An 8,557-nucleotide genomic window follows, 5' to 3' on the forward strand; every position below is an offset into this window, starting at 1 on the left:
ACAGGTGTACCTTCGACTTGATGATTTCCATTCCTTTGGATATATTCCCAGGAGTGGGATAGCTGGGTCGTATGGTAGGTCTATCTTCAGCTGTTTGAGGAACCTCCAAACCATTTTCCATAGGGGTTGCACCATTGTGCATTCCCACCAACAGTGTAAGAGAGTTCCTTTTTCTCCGCAGCCACGCCAGCATTTATCTTTCGGTGTCTTTTGGATTTTTGCCATCCTAACTGGGGTGAGATGGTATCTCAGTGTGGTTTTGATTTGCATTTCCTGGATGCTGAGTGATGTTGAGCATTTTTTCATATGACTGTTGGCCATTTGCATATCTTCTTTAGAGAAATGCTTACTTAGTTCTTTTGCCCATTTTTTGATTGGGTTGCTTGTTTTTTTCTTGTAAAGTTGTTTGAGTTCTTTATATATTCTGGATATTAGTCCTTTGTTGGATGTGTATTTTGCAAATATTTTCTCCCACTCTGTTGGTTGTCTTTTAGCTCTGTTAATTGTTTCTTTTGCTGTGCAGAAGCTTTTTAGTTTGATATAGTCCCATTTGTTTATTTTTCCTTTGGTTGCCTGTGCTTTTGGGGTCATATTCATGAAGTCTGTGCCCAGCCCTATTTGCTGAAGGGTTTCTCCTATGTTTTCTTTAATAAGTTTTATTGTTTCGGGGTGTATATTTAAATCCTTGATCCATTTTGAGTTGATTTTAGTATATGGTGAGAGGTATGGGTCTAGTTTCAATCTCCTGCAAATGGATATCCATAATGTTTTCCCCGTATTGAAAGCTATTTTATTCAGGTTTAGAGTTGTGTATAATGAGAAGTCAATTCTTGTAACATTTACTGTGTCATGGCAGAAGCCAAAGTCTGATCAAATAATTAAATCTCATTCAGTTTAAATTATAATATAGTTTAATTTTCTAATCCCTTATATTTTAAACTATGCTTCTTACATCTCTTCTTTCTTAATCTTTCTCTCTTTTTGTCTCTCTCTCCTGAATTATTCATACAATTACTTTATTTTTTCTTTCATCTTTGGCTCACTAAATCGCAACTCTTTTTGCTTTTTTGGATAAATGGTTTTCAATTTTTTAAAATTTCTAATTCATTAATTGTTATTTTAGTTTCATCATGTTCTTTCCCCTATATTATTAGGTTGAGTTTATTGTTCTTTCACTATTGTTCTTTCACTAGGTTCTTAGCACCTAGTATTAACTGCTTGACTTATTAATTTTTGTTACCTGTTAAATAATACTGGAATTTAATTGTTTGCATTATTCATCTGAATGTCACTTTACTTTTCACTTGTATGTATTAATCTGTATTATTCCTATTCTGGTACATTATATAGTCTGAAGTTTTTTTAACTTCTTATTTGGTGAAAAATAACAAGATTATGATTTTCATATTATTTTTATAATTTTGAGTTAAAAGTTATTTTGTTTTTGATCTTTCATATATCAGTTTTAAATTGTATTGCATCATGATTGGAATATATGCCTCCTTTTAGTTAAGCTTTGTAAATTTTTTGAAGTTTGTGCATTACTTGTAATCAACTTGTGTAGGCTCCTCATAGATTCTGGGAAAGAAATATTCAAATGTTGATATGCAAGCCAGGCCTTATCAGTTATGGTTTTTACAGATTATAAATTCTCAGCAGAGGAAAGCAGAAAAATACAAAAACTAGTCATACACTCATGTTGCAAGGTAAAATGTACTATTAAAATAACAAATAAAGTGGAAAACAGCACAGGATATGAGTGTTCACTGCCAGGGGCATGTGGAATCAATGAGAGAGAATATATATGGTCAACAGAGACCTCAATTAAAAGTTGATAACTGAGAAAATATTTGAAGGAGAGAAGAATCAGTGATTCAGGTGTATGGAGGAAAGTGTTCCAGTCAAGGGGAACATCAGTGCAAAGGCCCTGTGCAGAGGACGGCCATGTCGCTTGAGGAATAATAAGGAGGACTTCATAGTAAGAGTGTCATTCTGTGGTGGTGGAGGAGGGGGCTGATGAGAGAAAAAACAATGAACAATCTGTACTGATGGTGACAGGGCTGTGAGGAAAAACAGAGGAGACAGTGTATGGACATATATGAAGTTTCTCTCTAAAAAAGGAATATTCAGGGAGGTCTTCAGTGATAGGGTCACACTGAAAGAAGTAGAGAGCCATAAAAATACCAGGCGAAAGTGGATTCTTGCTAATTAATTAATTACTTCATCCTAATATTTTGTACTTTAATTTAGAAAAATTGTGTAAGCAATAAAATTTACTAGATTTTGTGTGTTGGTTCACCCTGATAATCTTTGGCTCTTTAAAGGAATTTATTACAATTAATAATTATAAACAGTTATATTTTCTCTCTCAAGCTTTATAAGACAAATATCAACATACGTTCTTTTTTGAAGTGTATTTTCTTCTTTTTTTTTCTGTTGTCTTTAGCTATTTTTCCATATCTTTTCTACCCATCTTCCTTTATCGCCCATATTTTGAAAGGCAAGTATCCTGTGCAAAATCCTCACTTTTCGTACACTACTTTCTCCAATTAACAGACAATAATCTGCAATACATATTTTAATGACCTGCTAGTCTTTATATATGAGTGTAAGAGTGTGGCTGAATCTATATGATATCAAATGTCAATTTTATTCTACTTATTTTATTTTCACTGATTAATTTGTTTCTTCAGAAATTCCTGAAATACTTCTTGAAATAAAAGAAGTAGAGAAAAGTTACCTTATAAAATATTTTTGATAGAAAATGTATCTTAAAGGGGTGAAATAGAATGCAAACTCAAGGAATGCAGATTGTCAACAGGATCATTACAAGGGCACCATACATTTAATGAACTGAATAAAAATTAAATATCTTTATTTTGAGTCCGAAAACACCAAATACATTTGAGTGTCTTTCTCAGCATATTAAAAATAGAAGACGATATCTGGAAAATTTCACACATTTTATTACTGCTGAAGACATACTCTCAAAGATCAAGGAGTTAATCATCAGGCATGAGAGAGACCAAGAATGACCAGAGAGTGAGAGAGAAAGAATGACGGGAGAAAAATTAAGATTCATTCTGGAAAGACGGAAAGATTGGTATGACGGCATCTAAAGTGAAGGTGCAGAGAGAGTGACTAACATGCACAGTTAAATCTAGTTTGTTTACACAGTAACACTCTATTTGAGTAACTGAAGGAACTTGATAGTTATGTTAAATGAACTTATTTAGTGCTCCTCAAGTTCACAAGGTTCCTATATATTCATTCATTCATTGAACAAGCATTTGTTCAGTGTAGGCATTTTGAATTGCCTGTCATTAAAGGCACACTTCTTAAGGCCTACTGGAAGATGCAGACATAATAAAACAAAATGTTTCTCAATGTGAGAAACACACAAACACATTTAAAAAAGAGCATAGAGGTATAGAGGTATAGAAAGAAGAGGATAATAAAATTAGACTCATCTGAGATTTAGTGTTTGATAATGAAATGTCATTAGAAAGCTGCTTGTCATATCCTAATGACTCCTTTCCTTTATTAGGCAGTATTTTTGCTTTTGAAAACTTGGCTATAACAATAATGGTGATTACTTATTTTTTGTCAAATGCATATGATGTTATGGTGATATGTGATTAAAATAGTTGATAATTTGTTTATACTGGAAGAAACCATGTGCTGTACAGAAACAACAAAATAAAATTTGATTTGACATGTTTAGTTACATATTTACATAAACTTAATTGCTGAGCAATAGGAAAAAAATCATAGACTTTTGTAGATTTAACAGAGAAGATTTATTGCTAGGTGCTGTCATTCCACTTGATAGATAGAAGCATTCTTTTCAGAAACCCAAAACCATTGTTCACTACATAATACAAAAGTGTCATTTAACAAAGGCTATGTTTGCTTTCCCAACAATTGTGGGGATAATGCTGGTGTTGGACTGAGTGTTTAATGCATGTCTAAGTGAGCAGAACAATAAGCACCATATGGAATGATGTTTGAAAATAAGTAATATGGGGTTCTCAGCGCCCTTTTGTTAAAGAGAAAATATAACAGTTAGTACTTTCAAATGGGTATAATGTATTGTGGAAGTTTCCTAAAGGCTGATTTTTGGTGAATTCCTTTGTACTCAAATAAAATAGAATACCTTTACATTGTCATCTTGATATCTTTATTAACTGATAGAAATGGAGTTGCCATTAAAAGAAACTCTTCTATACCTGTGGAATTATTCTTTTCAAATCAAATATTCAGATTTTTACAATTGTGGGCAAAGATGGCATATAATATACATACAGGATGTTCTATTTGTTAATGTAAAATGTGGAGGAGGCCTATGTACAAGTATTGGGGCTCAGAAAGCAATACCCCAAAGTATGGTGCTTTCATTTGCTGAACACTTTGAACGAAAGGAAATTAAAGGGCCTTAGAAGCAGCCTCAGACCCAAGGACTTTATGACCTTCTACTGTTTCTCCTCCCAAACATAGTGTAGAACTTCCTGAAATTCTATCTGAAGCTACTCCAAATTAATTGCCTTTGTTACCCTCTCTGAAATTTTATTAACCAAAGAGAATTAAACTCATATTGAGGAATGTCAACACACCTAGACATACTTTGTTACAAGCTATTTTCTGTTCTTCCGGTTCCATTCACTTTCCAAAGAGAATCATTTACCACCTGTTGTCAGTTTCTTTCTGCTCATTCTGTTCCCTTGAAAACCATTTACTACTCTTCAGAATTGCCTGTATTTCCTCATCTCCTTCTCCCTCATGGAAAGGACGCTACTTAAGTTTCAGGCACCTGGCTCTTCTTTGGGTTCCATATTTTGCATGGTTTCTGTGCACACTTGTACATTAATAAATTTGTATTCCTTTTCTCCTGTTAACTGTCATTCATTTCAGCAAACCTTCATAGGACAGAAGGTAAGCTTTCTCTTCAACCAGACACAGGTATATGACTGTATGTGTGTTTGAATTTTAGGTCTCAAACATTGATGTTGTTTGATCTTGGGTAAGCTTTTAACTCCATTGATGCTTGGTTTTCTCACCTGTAAAACAACTCAGCTCTCAGAAAGCTTTTAAGAGCAAGGAAGATTCTGTTTACTTTCTCTAACCAGTTCTCCTCAAGAGAGGGGGGTGTGTGTGTGTGTGTGTGTGTGTGTGTATGAGTGTGTGTGTGTGTATGTAAGTGGGTGTGTGTATTTTCCCTTCATTTCACCTAGAATATTAGGTATATAAACATAAATCTTGACCTCTAATTATTGATTGAGCAAGTTTAATTGTGTGCTCCCATGTGCTTATGAATAAACTTTGTTTTATACTCTTATTAATCTATCTTCTGTCAGTTTAATTCAAAGGCCTCTCAGCTAGTAAACCTAAGAGCATAAAGAAAGAGTTATACATGTATGTTTGTGCACGCGCATCGGTGTGTGTGTTTCTAAAGGCCAACAATGAATGTATATTTGAATATATGCTGCTTTGAAAATACCTCCTTTTTCCCCCTCATAAGTCTCAGATATACTTAAAAATGTATCTGCCTACTGCATCAATAAATATCATTTAAATATTTCTGCCTGAATATTTATGTTGACTGCGAAAGTATTTTTCTCTTCATGTTTCTTTTCATGGATTCTTTGTCTTTCCTGTTTCTCACACTGTATATCAGAAGATTTAGTATTGGCAGAAAAATGGTATAAAATACCGACAGTATTTTGGCTCTGTCCTGGATATTACAGTTTCATAGAACAGAGTCACCACCAGTACATGAGAGGCACATGTGGATAAGGCTTTATATCTGCCTCTGGTCTAGTGTATCTTCAGGACACTGAGAAGGATTCGCAGATAAGAACTAGCTACTATCAAAAATGTAATAACAGATGTTACTCCAGAGAGGAAAGTAGTAAAACCTCACTGTGTTGGGTGTCAGAGAGAAGAGTTAAAATATCAATGGAATATCACAAAAATAATGGTTAATAATATTGGGCCCACAGAAAGATAGACTGAGGAAGCTGCTCAGGTGGTCGGGTGACTTGGCACAACTGGGCAGGTAGGAAGCAGTCAACAGGTAGCAGCAGAATGTGGGGCTCATGAGAACTTTGTAGTGAAGTGGGCATTAAATGGCAAGATACCAGCCATATGCCATTGCAGGCAGAGGCAGGAGGAAGCATCCAGTAGTCAAGAATATGCTGATGAAGGAATACTGAAGAAGGCAACCATGATAGAAGATGACTTTCTGTCCTGCTGTGTAGTTCACCAACAGTTTAGGAATGAAGACTGAGGAATAGCAGAAATCCAAGAAAGCCAACTAGCTAAGGAAATAGTACTTGGGAGAATGGAGCTGGACAGCAGCCAGAATTATTGTGATAACCAAATTTTGTCCACCACAGTAATGAGATAGATCATGCAAAACAGCACTAAAAGGACAGTATTCAGTTCGGCATCATCAGTCAGCCTCCAGTGGATGAATTCAGTTTTCACACTAAAATTGTTGTCAGCCATTTATGTGGCTCGCCTATGAAATGAAAGACCTGTAGGCCACAAGAGGAAAGAGAAAATAACCGAAGAGTACAGCTTGGATATATAAATTCAATCTAATAGCATGTTTAGAAAATTTCATGGTTTTAATTATCAATGATAATATTCCATGTCACCCCAGTTAGAATGGCTGTTACCAACAGGACAGAAAATAATAAATGCTGGAGAGGATGTAGAGAAAAGTGAACTCTCCTACGTTGTTGGTGGGAATGTACATTGGTACAGCAATTGTGGAAAACCATATGGAGATCCCTCAGAAAACTAAAAATAGATCTGCCTTACAATGCAACTCTCCTATTACTGGGTATATACCCCAAGGAAATGAAATCATCATGTCAAAAAGACACCTGAACTCCTATGTACATTGCCACCCTATTTACAATAATGAAGAGATGGAACCATCTTAAATGCCCATCAATGGATGAACAGATAAAAGAACTGTGTAAATATACGCAATGCCATTCAGCTAGGAAAAAGAATGATATTCTATCATTTGCATCAACACGGGTGGAGCTGAAAACCGTCATGTTAAGTGAATCAAATCAGGAACAGAAAGACAAATATCACATGGTTCCAATTATATGTGGGATCTAAAGAACAGAAAAGTGGTTTTCATAGAAGTAGAGAGTAGAACAATGGTTATTGGAAGTTGGGCGTGGGTGGGAGGAGAAGGGGTAGAGTAATGGGTACAATACTATGCTATGTACCCTAAGAGAATCATTGTGCAGTACATACATGTATTGAAATAACACACTGTACCCCATAAAATACACATAAATAAAATTGAAAAACAAATATTCCATAGTAAACTCACATCTTGCAATTATGAAAAGGTAGCATAACATCAAACTTTAGTTGGATCTCACCAAGAAATATAAATTGGCATTATGTATCACATAAGAAACCATGAGAAACTAGGAAAAAGCTTTCAAGTCATATGTTTGTCTGTTGAATATGTGTATATGAATTTATATATGTGTGTATAAATATGCATACAAATTAATATTATCTAATAAAACTTACAGATTGCCAATAAAAAAAAGAAGAGAGAATCAGGGATGTCTGGAATAAAGAATGATAAAAAAAATAAGCATTTTTTAACACAATAAAATTATTTAGTTTTTAAAACTCACTTCCTCTAGTAAGTCATTTTTTGCAACTCCAAATGAAATTTGTCATTCTATTTTCTGATTTCCAATAGTGTTTATTATCCAATGTCTTGAATCTGTGTGAGTCAGATTTTTTTCATAATGTTTTGAATTTTTCAGTATAATTGAGTGAGAAAACTTTTTCAATATGTGTAAGTTCCTGTACTGAAAATCTCAAATCTAATTTCGAGGCAATGCATATTTTTCCTGTACATTAGTTCATGCTTTAATCTTTTTTTTTTTTTTTTTTAACGCAAGGAAAGTTAGATGATTAAATTGATTTTATTTTAGGCTTTGCCATATAATGCAAAATACACGAAAAGTAAGGTTCTGATATCTAACATATTTTTGAAACATTTGGTTAAATGATGTTTAAGGATATTTTTATTTACATTGGGAGTTTTAGGAGTACATAACATGCTACTCTACTTTGGGAGTTTTCAATAAGAGAAAAAAAACTATAGAGCATTTTTCACATTAATTTGACAACTGAATATATTTTCACTGAACATTTACCAATATGGCATTCCATAATCAATAATCTAAAATTATTTGGGAATAACATTTCCCTGATATCGAATAAAGAGTGACAAACGCTTGAATTTCTGACCCTTATTATCAGTGAGATGTAAATAAACTACAAAGTAAGTAACAATTCAGATACTGCAAAGGACACAAGATAGCTTTGATTGTGTCCATGTTATTGAAACTGCAAGAAACTTGAAAAGAATGACTAGTCATTTTTTCACCTCAGTAACCTATCATTTCATGCCAAACTATTAGACTCATCTATAAACCTTCCTCAACAGGTAGTTGTGACAATTAAATAAGAAAATATGTGAAAACTGCCTGACATACCATAGTTA

The 8,557-nt window shown here is 33.9% G+C and overlaps 1 pseudogene; it reads right to left on the bottom strand.

Moving 5' to 3' along the window:
- Nucleotides 1-5,590: 5,590 nt before the first annotated feature.
- Nucleotides 5,591-6,507, bottom strand: LOC103582214 (annotated as a pseudogene).
- Nucleotides 6,508-8,557: the final 2,050 nt, after the last annotated feature.

Source organism: Galeopterus variegatus, unplaced genomic scaffold (genome assembly GCF_000696425.1).
Source record: "Galeopterus variegatus unplaced genomic scaffold, G_variegatus-3.0.2 Scaffold15275, whole genome shotgun sequence".
Taxonomy (NCBI): domain Eukaryota; kingdom Metazoa; phylum Chordata; class Mammalia; order Dermoptera; family Cynocephalidae; genus Galeopterus; species Galeopterus variegatus.